This window comes from Dipodomys merriami, unplaced genomic scaffold (assembly GCF_024711535.1).
Source record: "Dipodomys merriami isolate MVZ:Mamm:240054 unplaced genomic scaffold, mDipMer1.0.p SCAF_9, whole genome shotgun sequence".
Lineage (NCBI taxonomy): Eukaryota > Metazoa > Chordata > Mammalia > Rodentia > Heteromyidae > Dipodomys > Dipodomys merriami.
Window position 1 is genome coordinate 25,933,063 of NW_027206512.1, and position 17,438 is coordinate 25,950,500.

The following is a 17,438-nucleotide window of genomic DNA, read 5'->3' on the forward strand; positions in this document are numbered from 1 at the left end:
ACATATCATAGAAGGGTGTGGTGTGTCATATCCAGAGGAATTTAAGTATTATACAATTACAAAGAGTTTATTATTATACTTTTCTTATACTTAGCACAATTGTCATTTTTTAATTCTATTGTAATAATTATAATAGATCAGCTTATATTTTATAATATTCTATATTGCATGTTTTATATTTGTGATCTTCTTATTGTGAACATCCCTTTTCTTTCTTCTTATTTGTTCTTTTCTTGAAGAGACTATGGTGGCATCTTTCTAATTTTGCTAATGAAGACACAGAAAATTTTGGGCAAGAATATTTTTTAAAGATAAGGTCATTTTTATCCTAATCTAAACACAGGCTGCCTGACTGTGATCAGTAACAAAAAAAAGGAAAAAAAGACACATGTAAAACTTCTAATTTCTGACATGTAGGATATGCTTTAAAAAAATCACAGGAATCTCTAGGCCATCCTGAATCTTTCATGTTTAGGAAGCATTTTTTCACCATCAACACAGTCCAGATTGAAGGAAAGTTAACTGCTTTTTCAAGTAAGAAAGGCATGATCTGCAACCTAAAACTATTCTCCAGCCTTGAGCATGAATTTATTCAAACAATAAATTAAAGCACTGATTCTAGCAGAACTACAAGTTTGGTTCACCACGAAAATGTCAAAAAAAAAACTTATGTAGATAATTGACACATCTTAAGAGAAAAATAGAATAAGTACAGTGCAAAATAAAACGAGAACATTAAATCATGCATAGAAGTGAGAAATACTTTCAGTTCAACTTCTTTTGATACATCTGTTAAAACATGGATTATTTTTCACTTGAGCCCAAGTGCAAATTACCAACCAAACCTAGAGGCAATCTGATATGAAAATTGATGAAGGATATGAAAGGATAAGAAAGAAACAAACAGGAACAAGAAAATAAAAAATAGATAATCATAATCATTGATACATTTTTTTTGTCAGTCATGGGACCTGAACTCAAGGCCTGGGCGCTGTCCTTCAACTCTTCAGCTCAAGGCTAGCACTCTACCACTTGAGCCACAGGACAACTTCTAGCTTTTTCTGCTTATGTGGTGCTGAAGAATCGAACCCAGGGCCTCATGCATGCTAGACAAGCACTCTCCCACTGAGCCACCTTCCCAGTCCCAATTATTGATATGTTGAACTTCATTACTTTAATTGAGCCTTCCTCTGAATGTATTTAGACACTGAGAAAATAATGTATTTCAAGTTCACAATATACCTTCACAAAAGTATATTCAATTGAATTCTTGTCTCCTAAATATCATAAACGTGTGTTAATTTTGAAGAACATAATAAATTCCAGGATGAAAGTATTAAAATTGTACAATGAATGGTGAAATCTCTGAGAGGTATATATAGGTTAACCTAATATATTTTTTACACATTTAACTTTTCTTAAACTTAGTTTGTTTTCTATTCATAAGGATAAACCAGATGGGGAGAACCTATCCACATTATTGATCAGTATGCAGAGGTGGTAGAACTCTACTCTGCAGAGACATATCAAATGCAGCATCAACAGAGGAATAGTTTTAGTCAGTGAGGCGATAAAAGCAAACACTGATCACAAGTTACTTTCAATGCTGGTACAGGTCATTAGTCTAGCTCAACATCTTCAAGAATCACATTGCTTTGGGAGACAGCAGTAACACAGTAATCTTTTTACAAACTAATTCCATCACAATACATCCTACTTGAAGAGTGTTATAGACAGTAATATACAGTCTGTCTTGTTTGGAAGTTTTATCTCTACAATTTTTTACAAAATTCTTTCAAATATGAACTTTACAACATTGACTAGCATTATAAAGTATATATTTAAGGTTCAAAGGTTTAGTCATGATTTCATAGAAAAAGAAGAATAATTAATATCAAATGTGATGGTAATTGTCTCAATAATTGATAATTGCAACTTTCAAAATGCCAAAAAAAATTTGCCTCCCCTAAATTTCTCTTTAGGTGGAAGAGTACTATAGTTTGCATCTTGTATGTCCCCTTAAAGACCTCTGTGCTGAAAATTCAGTGACTTTATAGCACTATTGGTTTGTAGCTTAACTTGAAGGAAGAGAGGCACAGAAAAAAACAGTTATAACACAAGAAATGTGGCCCTGAGGGGGCTATTGAAAATCCATGTCCTTAACACTATGTTCTTTTAGGTTTCCTGAGGGACTGGCTATGGTGCATATTCCCAATATGCACTACAGCCCCTACCCCACCCAAAAAAACAGAATTATGAAGCAAAATAGAGTCATGCCATGCCAACAGAACCATGCCACATGACTGTGGAGTGAAACCTCCAAAACTGTGAACCAAATAAATCTTCCCCACACATAAACTAATTACCTCAAGTATTTTGTTATAATAACAGAAAACTTACACATAATGGGAGGAGTAATAGAGCAATAAAGAATACTAATTGTTAAACTAGCAACTCAACATCCAAAGTGGTATGCACTGAGGACCCAGAATGAGAATAATTCTCAAACCATTCCAAGCAAGCACGTTTGGCCAGGGGCTTTCAAAATGATGTGATTTAATCAAGGGTTTGACCACATCTCTACTAGTAAAAGGTCTGTTGAGCTTTTCCCATTGTTGTATAAGAATCCCCTGTAATACACAGAAAGGAAGTAACAAGGTGGCCTCCCAGCCAGTTATACACAGTATATTCTTCTGGACCATTAACCTTGTATGAGGATAATTGGCACGTTCAATAATTTAAGAAATAGAATTCTCTAAGCATGTAAATATACATGTAAACATCTGGATTAAAAACAGGACACTATGGTCTATTTCAATGAAATACTAAATTCTAGCACCATAAACCAGAAAAAATATCAGCATTTCTTTTTTTTTTTAATTGTGAAAATACTGTACAGAGGGGTTACAATTACATGGGCAAGATAATGAGTATATTTCTTATCAAGCATTGTAGCCTCCTCCTTTGTTTCCCCTTCCCATCCCTTCCCATTCTCCCCCGCCCTCCCCCCACCTAATCCTCCTCCCCACGCCCTCACCAAAGTTGTAAAGTTCGCTTCGACATACCGACTTGTACATCTCATTGTTGCAATGGGTCCACCTGTATCCCTAGTTAAACGATTTGTTTTTTCCCTTCCCCTCCACAAATAATACCAACATCAAATACAGTGAAAGCAGGGGTTATACCCTGGGGAAGGGACATACAAAGCAACAAAGAAATAATCTTTAAATATGTTAGAAATAATCGCATGAAAGAAAAAAACATTTGAATACATATCTTAGGGTTCATTTCCCTAATATCAACTTATCTGACCTTTTCTGCTTGACTCAGACATATACTAGTTATTGCAAATAAGGGAAACCATGGGACCTATGTTTCTTTGGGCCTGGCTTACTTCACTTAATGTAATTTTTTCCCAAGTCTTTCCATTTCCTAACAAATGGGGCAATGTCATTCTTTCTGGTGGAGGCATAGAATTCCATTGTGTATATATACCACATTTTCTTGATCCATTCATCTACGGAGGGGCATCTGGGTTGGTTCCAGATCTTAGCTATGGTAAATAAGGCTGCAATAAAGCTGGCAGCTTTAGTGTGGTCTTGTTTGTAAGCATTTCGGTAAATGCCCAAAAGTGGGATTGCTGGATCATAGGGGAGCTCTATGTGGAGTCTTTTGAGGAACCTCCACACTGCTTTCCAAAGTGGTTGAACAAGTTTACACTCCCACCAACAATGCAGTAAGGTTCCCTTCTGTCCATATCCCCTCCAGCATCTGTTGTTATTAGAGTTCTTGATTTTTGCCATTCTAACTGGAGTGAGGTGGTATCTCAATGTTGTTTTGATTTGCATTTCTTTTATAGCTAGGGAGGTTGAGCATTTCTTCATGTGTCTATTGGCCATCCTTCTTTCCTCTTTAGAGAAGTTTCTCTTTAAGTCTTTAGCCCACTTATTTATTGGGCAGTTGTTTCTTTGAGGATTTGTTGTTGGGGAATTTAATTTTTTGAGTTCCAGGTATATTTTAGATATGAGTCCCTTGTCCATTGTGTGGCTAGTGAAGATCTTCTCCCAATCCGTGGGCTTTCTATTGATCTTGCTAGTTATGTCCTTTGCCATGCAGAAGCTCTGCAACTTCATGCAATCCCATTTGTCCCACCTTTCTTTGATTTGTTGTGTTTCTGGTAATCTATTAAGAAAATTTTGGCCTGTGCCAAGGAGACCTAGGGTTTCTCCTATTCCATCCTGTCATGTTTTCAGAGTGTCTCCTTTGAATCTGAGGTTTTTAATCCATTTGGAGTTGATTCAAAATCAGCATTTCTTGACTTCCTGCAGCTCCTCCTCTCCCCAAAATACGCCATAAATCATGATAGTTAAGAAACACAGTTTCGGTGCAGCTGCCGGGGTGTGAACAGTCCGGGACCCGAAGTGGTACGGGCGCCTTAAGCACCAGCAGCCCGGACTCCAACAGGGTCGGCCCGGCCCAATCCATGATGTCTGAGGCCGAGGAGGCGAGGAAGCTGGCGGGTCGCGAGGCCGTGGAAAACCACGTGAGGAATAACCAAGTGCTGGGAATTGGAAGTGGTTCCACAATTGTTCATGCTGTGCAGCGAATAGCTGAAAGAGTGAAGCAAGAGAATCTGAATCTCGTCTGCATCCCCACTTCCTTCCAGGCCCCGCAGCTCATCCTACAATATGGCTTAACCCTCAGTGACCTGGATCGACACCCAGAGATTGACCTTGCCCATCGATGGTGCTGATGAAGTAGATGCTGAATTCAATCTCATCAAGGGTGGTGGAGGCTGCTTGACTCAGGAGAAGATTGTGGCTAGCCTATGCCAGTCGGTTCATTGTGATTGCTGATTTCAGGAAAGATTCAGTGAATCTTGGGGATCAGTGGCACAAGGGAATCCCTATTGAGGTCATCCCAATGGCCTATGTCCCAGTAAGCCGAGCTGTGCCCCGGAAATTTGGGGGTGAAGTTGAACTTCGAATGGCTGTCAACAAGGCAGGTCCTGTGGTGACAGATAACGGAAACTTTATCCTGGACTGGAAGTTTGACCGGGTGCACAAATGGAGTGAAGTGAATACAGCTATTAAAATGATCCCAGGTGTGGTAAACACAGGTGTGTTCATCAACATGGCTGAGAGAGTGTACTTTGGGATGCAGGATGGCTCGGTGAACATGAGGGAAAAGCAGTTCTCTTGACCCTCTAAGGAGCTGTGTGCTCACCTTCAGTCTCTCCAGCCACAGCCAAGGTGGATGTCTCTCTCCTGGAGCCTTTGCCTTAATGTATCCTGCCAGGGCGGACAGTTGTGGGAAGTGGGGAGAAGTTAAATCAGTCTTCTGAAGTATTGTTGTTATGTGTCTTTTTAAAAAGAAATTTAAACATATATATTTTTACTATTAACATATTCAGTTTTTTTATACAGTAGAACTTGATTTCATGTTTTATATGAAACATTTACCAAAAAATAAAAACGAACAAGAGAGTACAGGACTGTCTTAGATATCTTCAACTCGAGCCTGTTGATTAAGCTTCTGAATTATTGGATTTACTGAGAAAAATTACTGTCTTTGAAGTTAGTGAAATGAAGGGCAACTGGCAGTGACTTCCTGATGCCTTACTAGACACATTGTTTACTTTCCTGCCACTTTGTTTGGTTTTTAGGTAGCTTTCATTGTGATCACGCACAATATCTACTCACATTTTAAGGTCAGATTGACAAAAGACTGGGGTGGAGCAGTGTGGTGTAGTGATGTGGAATGAGGGACTTCTGCTGTGACCCTGGGGCTTGTTCAGATCCCTGCTATTGGAAGCAGTTGGCCAGAAATACTTGCCAATACTGCCAAAGCACTGCAGTAAAATGTGAAATACTTTTTTTTTAAAAAATGATATTCTTTCTATTAATATTTTTACTGTTCTTTTAACATTGCATGATTTGGCGTCAGACGTCATAACTTCATGTGGTTTGAAAGTTGACATAAAGAAGTGTTGTGCCAAAAAAAAAGAAACACAGTTTCAACTGCACAATTCCTTCATCTACATTTCTATGGAAAGAAGATTCCATATAAAAGCTTCCTGATTGTCTTTTATTTCCACATTACTCTAAAAGATAATACATAACTAATAATAAATGGAATGTATTTATAATTTATAATTAGTTGTTTCACTTATAAGAGTTCAAAAACTTTAAAACATTAGGGTCATCTACGGTTTTATATGTCTTTCTGCCAATTACGTGATCAGATTATAATTTGGAGTGCAAGTAACACACTAACCTAGCTCAAGACTGTAATCCTAGCTACTCAAGAAGCTAGATCTAAAGGTCATGGGTAGAAGCCTGGGCAGGAAAGGTAAGAATCTTAACCCAAATTAAGCACTAGAAAACCAGAAGCAGCCATGTAGCTTAAGTGGTAGAGCACTAACCCTGAGCCAAAAAGCTCAGGGACAGCACCCAGGTCCTGAGTTTAAGTTCTATGACCAACAAAATAAACCATCAGGTTGCAGTAAGATTGTATATGCAACACGTTACCATTTTCTACTGAGGCAACATATGTGTTACTTTACAAATTTTAGGAAAATACTCTTTTGGACATCAGAATACAGTCCCTGCACCAATATGAACACAACTCTGGATGAACTGGTATGGAATAGTCATGAGGTGACCGTCATCATCAATATCCATTCTCATCCATTCCACTAAAGCAGCTACTATTAAATTTGAGGTTTACTCTCTATCTTTACGTGGAGATGCTATGAAAGAATTCTTCGTAAAACAGACCTAGAAATTGGCAAAAGAATTTCCCAAATATTCATTGTGGAAATTTTATCCCAAAGACTCAATTTTCTTTAGAAAATATTCTGATGTTCTCCAAAAACTCTTGAGAAGTGTAGTCTGTAGTGAAAGAATTGAAAAAAAATACTTCTCTTTGAGTAGATTAACGTCTGCCTCACGAAATTAAAATATTTTCCTATATTGCCAAGAGCATTCCATCACATTTCTGTCAATAGCAACTCCATAGCAGACCCCAAAAAAAGTTGTAAATTCAAGTTTTCCCTTGTTTCCACATTTTGTAAAATTGAAAATAAGATGAGCGGGGGAGGCATGTGATGGTTACATAGGTAAGACAATAAGTACATTTATTTTTAATCATTGTTACACCATCTTTCTTTATCTCCCATTTACCTCTCCCTATCCCCCAACTCAAGTTGTAATGTCCATACCCAACATAGTATCAACTGAGTATCAGTGTTACTGTGGTTCATAATTGTTCTGCTGTTTCTGTTAGTCCCTTTCCCTTTCACATAATATACAACAAAAACCAAGAGAACAAAAAACCAAGAGAAATGAAGAAAGAAAAAAAATAGAGAAAAAAGAACAAACTATATGCATGGTCTAATGGGAACATCTTGTTGCCATAAGTTGGAATTCATGTTAATATGCTCCGTTTTATATATAGTCCTTTGGACTACACACTTGGGTTACACACTTGGGTTGTTGAGATCCCCTGTTAAGAATATCATACATACTCTAGTTCTTACTAATGAGGGAGCTCATGCAACCTTATTTCCTTTTGGTATGGCTTACTTCATTTAATATAATTTTCCAATTTCCATTTCCTTATGTGTAGAACAATGTTATCCTTTCTGATTGAAGCATAGAATTCTTGATCCATTTATCTACTGAGAGGCATTTGGGTTGGTTTCATGTTTTGGCTATGGTAAATAATGCTATGATGAACATCGTCATACTGGTGGGTTTAGTGTGGCCTTGTTTGTGGTTATTTGGGTAGATTCCCAGAAGTGGGATTTCTGGGCCATAGGGGAGCTCTATGTGTAGTTTTTTTGAGGAATCTCCACACTGCTTTCCAGAGTTGTTGAACTCCCTCCAACAGTGTAGTAACATTCCCTTTCAGTCACATCCTTGCCAGCATCTGTTGTTAGATTTCTTGATTAGGGACATTTTAATTGGTGTAAGGTAGAATCTCAATGTTGTTTTGATTTACATTTGTTTTCTAGCCAGAGATATGTCTCTTGGCCACTTACATTTCCTCTTCAGAGAGGTTTTTCTTAAGGTCTTTAGCCCATTTTTGAATACGGTGGCTGTTTCTTTGGGGGTTTGATTTGCGGGAATTGAATTTCTTGAGCTGTTAGTATATTTTAGATATGAGACCCTTGTATGTTGTATGTGTGGTGAAGATCTTCTCTCAGCCTGGTGGGTTTCAATATATTTTGCTAGCTATATCCTTTGCTGTGCAGCAGATCTGCAGTTAATGCAATCACATTTATCCAGCCTTTCTTTGATTTGTTATGTTTCTGGACCTTTATTAAGAAGGGTTGACCTGTGCCAAGGAGCCCTAGTGTTTCTCTTATTTCTTCTTGTAATATTTTCAAGGTATCTGCTTTTACCTCAGGGTCTTTGATCCATTTGGAGTTATTCTGGTGCAGGGTGATATATAGGGATTTAACTTTAGTTTTCTATTTAAGCAATACTTCCAGCACTATTTATTTTTGCATGTTTTTTATTGTAGAAATACTGTTACATGAGTTACATGAGTAAGGTAATGAGTACATTTCCTATTGAGCATTGTTACCTCGTTTGTTTTCCCCCCAAAATCCCTTCCCTCCCCATCTTCCCACTCTCAGTTGTAAAGTTCATTTTCAACATAGTGTTTTGTACATCTCATTGTTACAATGGGTCAACCTGTATCATTATTTCAGCGTTTTGTTATTTCCCTTCCCCTCCCCAAATTATAAAAATGTATAAACAAGATGCAGGGCACCAAATCAAATACAGTGAAAACAGGGTTATATGATGGGAGAAGAACATACAGAAGAAAAAAAATCACATAGTACATTTTAAATATGTTAAAAACAATATCAAGAAGGAAAAAAAACTTGTGTCCCTATCTTAGGGTTCATTTCACTTAACATCATCTTATAGCTTTTGACCTTTTCTGCTTGTCCTAAACATACACTAGGTATTACATATAAAGGAAACCATGAAACTTATGTTTCTTTGGGCCTGGCTTATTTCACTTAATATAATTTTTTCCCAACTCTTTCCATTTCCTAACAAATGGGGCAATATCATTCTTTCTGATGGAGGCATAGAATTCCATTCTAGAGATATACAACATTTCCTTGATCCATTCATCTACTGAGGGGCATCTGGGTTGGTTCCATCTCTTAGTTATCGAAAATAGTGCTGCAACAAACATAGTTGTGCTGGTAGTTTTAGTATAGTCTTGTTTGGGATCATTTGGGTAAATGCCCAAAAGTGGGATTCTGGGTCATAAGGGAGCTCTATGGTGGAGTCTTTTGAGGAACCTCCATACTGCTTTCCAAAGTGGTTGAACAAGTTTACATTCCCACCAATAGTGCATCCCCTCCAGAACCTGTTGTTATTAGATTTCTTGGTTCTAGCCATTGTAACTGAGGTGAGGTGGAATCTCAATGTTGATTTGATTTGACATTTCTTTTATGGCTAGAGAAGTTGAGCATTACTTCGTGTGACTATTGGCCATTCTTATTTCCTCTTCAGAGAAGTTTCTTTTGAAGTCTTTAGCCCACTTATTATTGGGCACTTATTTCTTTGAGGATTTGTTCAAGGGGAATTTAATTTTTTGAATTCTAAGTATATTTTAGATATGAGACCCTTGTCTAGTTGTATGGCTAGTGAAGATCCCAGTCCGTGGGCTTTCTATTGATCTTGCTAGCTAGGTCCTTTGCCATGCAGAAGCTCTGCAGTTTCATGCAATCCCATTTGTCCTACCTTTCTTCGATTTGTTGTGTTTCTGGGTCTTTATGAAGAAAAATTCGGCCTATGCCAAGGAGCCCTATAGTTTGTCCTACTCCTTCTGTAATGTTTTCAGGATGTCTGCTTTGACTTTGAGGTCTTTGATGCATTTGGAGTTGATTCTGGTGCAGGGTGATATATAAGGACCTAACTTTAGTTTTCTACAGGTGTTTAACTAATTTTGCTTTTACCATTTACTGAAGAGGGCCAGCACTATTTATTGAAGAGGCTGTCTTTCTTCCATCCTATATTTTGGCTACCTTTTCAAAGATTAGGTGGCTATACATCTGCAGGTTCATTTCTGAGTCTTCAAATCTATTCTAGGTCCTCAGACCCATTCTTGTGCAAGTACCAAGCTGTTTTGAGTCTTAGTGCTTGGTAATAAAGTTTGAGGTTCGGTATTGCAATTCCTCCAGCATTGTTCTGCCTGCTAAGGATTGTTTTTGCTATTTGGGATCTTTTGTTGTTCCATATGAATTTTTGGACTGTGTGTTCTATTTCATTGAAGAAAGAAGTTGGGATATTGATGGGTATTGCATTGAATTTGTATATTTTTGGCAATATTACCATTTTCATAATGTTAATCTTTTCAATCCAGGAACATGGAAGGTTATTCCACTTCATGAAGTCTGCATTAATGTCCTTTTTCAGATATTTGAAGTTTTTATTTCTTTGGTTAATTTGGTTCCTAGGTATTTTTTTAGGAAATTGCAAATGGAGTTGTTTTCCTTATTGCAGTCTCTCTCATCTCATTCTTGGCATAGAAAAAAGCTACTGATTTTTATGGATTGATTTTATACCCTTCTACTTTGTCAAAGTTTTGGATCAGCTCAAGTAACTTGGAAGTGGAGTTTATGGGATTCTCTAGATATAGGATCATATCATCTGAAAGAGGGAGAGTTTTACTTCGTCTTTTCCTATTTGATTCCCCGTTATGTGTACCTCTTGCCTTATTGCTCTAGCTAGGAATTCTAATACTATATTGAAGGTGACTGGAGAGAGCAAACAGCCTTGTCTTGCTCCTGATTTTAGAGGAAATGGCTTTAACTTTTCTTTTCTTTTCTTTTTTTTGCTTATGTGGTGCTGAGGAATCGAACCCAGGGCCTCATGCATGTAAGGCAAACACTCTACCACTGAGCCACCTTTCTAGCCCCTGGCTTTAACTTTTCACCATTGAGTATTGTACTGGCTGTAGGCTTGTCATATACAGCCTTGATAATATTGAGAAATACTCCATAGATTCATAGTTTCTCCAGAGCTTCATTATAAGGTGTGTTGGATCTTGTCAAATGCTTTTTCTGCATCTATGGATAATCATGTGGTTCTTGTCCTTGCTTCTATTGATGTGTTGAATTACATTAATTGATTTGAATATATTGAACCAACTTTGCATTCCTGAAATGAATCCTGTTTGATCATAGTGTATAATTTTTTATTAGTGATTGAAATCTATTGGCCAGAATATTATTGAGAAGTTTTGCATCAATGCTCATCAGAGAAATGGGTCTATAGTTCTCTTTCTTTAATGAGTCTCTGTTTGGTTTTGGAATGAGGGTTATGGTGGCTTCTTAGAATGAGCCTTCATTTCCAATTTCGTTGATGAGTTTGAGGAGCATAGGAGTGAGTTCTCCTTTGAAGGCTTATAGAATTTGGCTGTGAATCCTTCTGGGCCTGGGCTTTTCTTTGATGGGAGGTCTCTTATTGCTGTTTCTATTTTGTTACTTCATATGTGTCTATTTAGTTGGTTTAAATCTTGATTTAGTTGGGGAATATCAATTTTTGCTAGAAATTTTTCCATTTCTTCCAGATTCTTGAATTCATTACCATAAAGGTCTGCAAAGTATTCCCTTATCATGTTCTGAATCTTGGTATTTCTGTGGTCATGTTTCTGTTCTCATCTCTGATTTTGCTTATTTAAATGTGTTATCTTCTTTTTTTTGCTGAGGTTTGCTAAGGGTCTGTCAATTTTATTGATTTTTTTTTGAAGAACCAAGTCTTTGTCTTGTGTTGATTCTTTCTATGGCTTTTTGGTCTCTAATTAATTTAGCTCTTATTTAATTTTAATTATTTCCTTCTGTCTACTGGATTGGGGCTTGGCTTGTTGCTTTTTTCCAAGGAGCTTAAGGTGTATCATTAAATTGTGTGTTTGAGCCATAGGCACTCAGAGCTATAAATTTTCCTCTGAGAATTGCATTTGCTATTTCCCAGAGGAGCTGGTATTTTGTGTGCTCCTTTTAAATATCATAAAAGTCTGAATTTACAATCTGATCTCTTCTATGACCCATTATTGAATCAACAATGGGTTGTTGAGTCTTCATGTGTTGCAGGATTTTCCATTGTGGCTTTTGGCATTGAGCTCAAATTTTATTTCATTGCGGTCTGAAAGGGTGTATAGAATAGTTCCAATATTTCTGAATTTGCATAAATTTGCATTATGCTCTAAAAATTGGTCTACATTAGAGAATAATCCATGAGCTGCGAGAAGAATGTAAATTCTGGTGTTGTTGGATGGAATGTTTTTCTATTGATCCTATACAGATTATAGTGTTGTGGTGGGATGTCCTATTCTGGTCTGGTCTATTTGTGGTTTTAAAGGCTTCTTGTATCTGGATGGGCCTATCCTTCTGGATATTTGGGAAGTTCTCTGCTAGTATTGTACCTAATCCATTGGCCTCCCTCTCCAGGCCCTCCTCAAAACCTATTAGCCTCAAATTAGGCTTTCTGATTGTATATTATAGTTACTGCTACAAGAATGGTTTGAATATCTGTGTGTTCTCTTTTTAATGCAGTCTAAACTATCTTCTTCCAGAGATTCTGTGTCCTGCCTCCTCTCTCTGTTCTGCTTTCAAAACTTTATACTTTGCTATTTATCCCCCTTCCCTCCTGTTATTCAATCTTGATAGTTACCAGCTCTTTATTAAGGTTTTCTTTTAGGTCTCTTATAGACTGCTTTACCTCCTGGGGTTGCTTTTCAGTCTTCTCTTTTAATTCCTTTAAAAGGGTGGCCATGTTTTCATTGGACTCTTTCTCCTTCTATTGGAGTCCCTTCATTTTTTTGGCGGGGGGGGGGGGGTGGGGGGGTGGGGGGGTGGTGGAGGCGGGTAGTCCGGTCGTGAAGCCTGAACTCTGGGCCTGGGCACTGTCCCTCAGCTCTTCAGCTCAAGGGTAGCACTCTACCACTTGCGCCACAGTGCCACTTCTGGCTTCTTTTCTTTTTGCTTATGTGATGCTGAGGAATCGAACCCAGGGCCTCGAGCATGCAAGGCAAGTGCTCTACCACTGAGCCACCTTCCCAGCCCGAGTTCCTTCATTTTTTTATTTGTGGAATCCATGAATTCCTCTAACTTATTTATTTTTTCTTTGATCTGTCATGGAGCCTGAACTCTGGACCTGGGTGCTGTCCCTCAGCTCTTCAGCTCAAGGCTAGTGCTACACCACTAGACCTAAAGTGTGACTTCTGGCTTTTTTTTTTCTGCTTATGTGGTGCTAAGGAATCAAACCCAGGGCCTCACACATGTGAGGCAAGCACTCTACCACTGAGCCACCTTCCCAGCTCTTTTATTAATTTTTGATTGGCCTCATCATATTCTTTTTTTATTATTGTGAAAATACTGTACAGAGGGGTTACAATTACATGGGCAAGATAATGAGTACATTTCTTATCAAGCATGGTAGCCTCCTCCTTTGTTTCCCCTTCCCATCCCATTCTCCCCCAACCCCCCCCACCCAACCCTCCTCCCCCCTCCCCACCAAAGTTGTAAAGTTTGTTTTCGACATAACGACTTATATATCTCATTGTTGCAATGGGTCCACCTGTATCCGTATTTAAACGATTTGTTTTTTCCCTTCCCCTCCACAAATTATAACAACATCAAATACAGTGAAAGCAGGGGTTATGCCACAGGGGAGGGACATACAAAGCAACAAAGAAATAATTTTATAAATGTGTTAGAAACAATCGCATGAAAGAAAAAAAACATTTGAATACATATCTTAGGGTTCATTTCCCTAACATCAACTTAACTGACGTTTTCTGCTTGACTCAGACATATACTAGTTATTGCAAATAAGGGAAACCATGGGACCTATGTTTCTTTGGGCCTGGCTTACTTCACTTAATATCATTTGTTCCAAGTGTTTCCATTTCCTAACAAATGGAGCAATGTCATTCTTTCTGATGGAGACATAGAATTCCATTGTGTATATATACCACATTTTCTTGATCCATTCATCTACTGAGGGCATCTGGGTTGGTTCCATATCTTGGCAATGGTAAATAAGGCTGCAATAAACATAGTTGTGCTGGTAGCTTTAGTGTGGTCTTGTTTGTGAACATTTGGGTAAATGCCCAAAAGTGGGATTGCTGGGTCATAGGGGAGCTCTATGTGGAGTCTTTTGAGGAATCTCCATACAACTTTTCAAAGTGGTTGAACAAGTTTATACTCCCACCAACAATGCAGTAAGGTTCCCTTCTGTCTACATCCCCTCCAGCATCTGTTGTTATTGGAGTTCTTGATTTTAGCCATTCTAACTGGGGTGAGGTGGTATCTCAATATTGTTATTTTATTTTATTTCATTTTATTTTATTTGTGAACATACTGTACAGAAAAGTTACAATTACGTGGGCAGGATAATGCGTACATTTCTTACCAAGCATTGCAGCCTCCTCCTTTGTTTACCCTTCACGTCCCTTCCCAGCCTCCCCCCCTCCCCCCCCACTCCAATCCTTCTCTTTCTTCCCCCACCCCCCCCCCCCCACCGACATTGTAAAGCTCGGTTTGGACATGACAACTTGTACTTCTCATTGTTGCAACAGGTCCACCTGTATCCTTAAACAACTGGTTTTTCCCCATCTCCTCCACAAGTTATACTGACATCAAATATAGTGAAAGCAAGGGTTATACTGTGGGGGAGGGATATACAAAGCAACAAAGAGATAATCTTATAAATGCGTTAGAAACACATGCATGAAAGAAAAAAACATTAAAATACACATCTAAGGGTTCATTTTCCTGACATCACATTATCTGACCTTTTCCGCTTGACTCATACATATACTAGATATTACAAATGAGGGAAACCATGGGACCTATGTTTCTTTGGGCCTGGCTTACTTCACTTAATATAATTTTTTCCAAGTTTTTCCATTTCCTAACAAATGGGGCAATGTCATTCTTTCTGATGGAGGCATAGAATTCCATTGTGTATATATACCACATTTTCTTGATCCATTCATCTACTGAGGGGCATCTGGGTTGGTTCCATATCTTAGCTATGGTAAATAATGCTGCAATAAACATAGTTGTGCTGGTAGCTTTAGTGTGGTCTTGTTTGTAAACATTGATTTGCATTTCTTTTATGGCTAGAGAGGTTGAGCATTTCTTCATGTGTCTACTGGCCATCCTTCTTGCCTCTTCAGAGAAGTTTCTCTTTAAGTCTTTAGCCCACTTATTTATTGGGCAGTTGTTCATCATATTCTTGTATAGTCTTGTGCTGGGTTTATTTACCAGCCATGCTTTTAAATTATTTTGAGCATTATCCTCTAGGTCATTCCCTGAAGGCTCTATTGCCTATTTATATGGAGTCAAAGTTGGGATTAGTTGACTGGCCATGTTTCTTGTGTTTCTGTGGTTATTTCTATCCATCTGGAGACAAGAGCTACTCTGATATGAATACTCTTTAAGGACAGGAGCCAACCCAGAACCATGTAGATGTATAGAGTATTTGATGTTCTTCATTTTATTTGGTGCTGTGAATATTTTTTTCATTGTTTTACTATTCTTCCTAATGTATATTGCTTGGTTCATATGTGTTTGTGCAACTTTAGTTATTCTTCTGGTTAATTACCACTTTTATTCCTTGATGATTTGCTAAGATAAGAACTTTATTTTACCACATTGTATATATTTTTAGCATTGCATTTTAGCTTAATAAGTGATTGGCTTTGTAAAATGTTTTAGATAATCAGTAAAACAAAAGTGCATTCTGCTGCTGCAGGTTCGAATACACTAATATGTCTATTAAGGCTACTTGACCTCTAATTTAATTAAATTTGATCTTTGTTGGCATTTTTCTGAATGATTTTTCTATTCATGAGGGTAGAGCATGGAAACCAAATCCCTACCATTCCATCAGAACATAGTTTTCCCTGTGCACTTAATTGTATATATTTTAGGAAGTCAGTATTCCATTATGGGATGTATTTATCATTAGATATACCTGATGGATACTTTCTTCTATATAGCAGTCTTATTGTCTTCTGAATGATTTGGACTTGCAAGCTATTCCTCAAATATGAGCAACTAGATATTCCTGATTCTTTTTGAGTACTATTTTCGTGTACTATCAAAATCAGTATATAATTTTTAGTTTATGTATGTCATATTATGTCATTCAGATTCTATTGTTTAGTTGGAAAATTAAGATCATTTACATCTAGGTTGATTACTAAAGTGTACACTGGTACTGGTAATCTATTGCTCTTTCCTGGGGTTTTGTGAGTGATCTATATTCATGCCTTTCTTCCCTAATTTTTAACAAATAATCATTAGCATTGTAAATAGAGTGCAGTTACAAACTCACTCTAATTCTAACTGGAGGAACCTACATTAACAATTAATACAATTGTAAACTAAGAGACTAAGAATAATTTCTCAGGCCATCTACCCAAATCAAAGTGTGAATTTTCTGTTTCTCCTCTTCCTGTCAAATACATGAACACTTGTATGTACACTTATACAAATACACATAATAGAAATGTACTGTTTCATATTTTACAAATAAAATGCACTATTGAGTGAATTGAGATCTGGATATTTTAACAATTTCACAAATTTTTCTCTGTAGTTGTTCTTTTGTGATGAAGAATATTCTATCTTCACAGGAAATGGAAAAGTTTGTCCAGAGCTCTGTAGACCAGGGTGTGGTGGTGTTTTCTCTGCGGTCAATGGTCAGTAACATGATAGAAGAAAGAGCCAACACAATTGCATCAACTCTTACACGGATTCCACAAAAGGTAAACTAAAGCTGCTGGTGGATATTTATATAATGAGTTTGTTAAACAGAAAAGGATTTGAGTGCCAAAACTTGCTATGTGAAAAGAAATTTAATTTATAAAACACAAATAAATTATATCCTTCAGGAACTCTACTTAAAACACCTCAGACTGCCTTTGTCCTATTTGAGTAAGGAGAGTTTAAGAACCAACATAGTATATGTATAGTGCAGGAAAGAATGCAAAAAAATAACCCTCTAAAACAGTAAACGGACATTAGTAACTTATTATCCAATACATAGAAATTAGTCAACGTCCTTGTGTCATTTGAACTTTTATAGACTACATTTTTGTTCCTGTTTGATGTAGGACACTTCTAATTACATAAGTTATGTTTTTCTGAAAACACAGTTACATTAGTATTTGCATTGTACATGGACCATTACATAACAATGCATATATATTTATGATGATAGTTTGTGAATTAGAAATTAGTTTATTATTTTTGACCGTATGTATGAAAAAAAATCTAGAAACCTCTCTCAAAGGAAGTGGTGCTGGGGCTCAAGTGGTGCAGCACTAGCCTTGAGCTCAGGGACAGCACCCAAGCCCTGAGTTCAAGCTCCACAACAAACCAAAAAAAAGGA

At 37.4% G+C, this 17,438-nt stretch overlaps 2 pseudogenes; both read left to right on the top strand.

Annotated features, from left to right (window-relative positions):
- Positions 1-3,089: 3,089 nt before the first annotated feature.
- Positions 3,090-5,327, top strand: LOC138820640 (ribose-5-phosphate isomerase pseudogene; annotated as a pseudogene).
- A 1,290-nt stretch (positions 5,328-6,617) lies between these two features.
- The window catches only part of LOC138820641 (UDP-glucuronosyltransferase 2A1-like), a 29,154-nt pseudogene continuing 18,333 nt past the window's right edge, over positions 6,618-17,438 (top strand).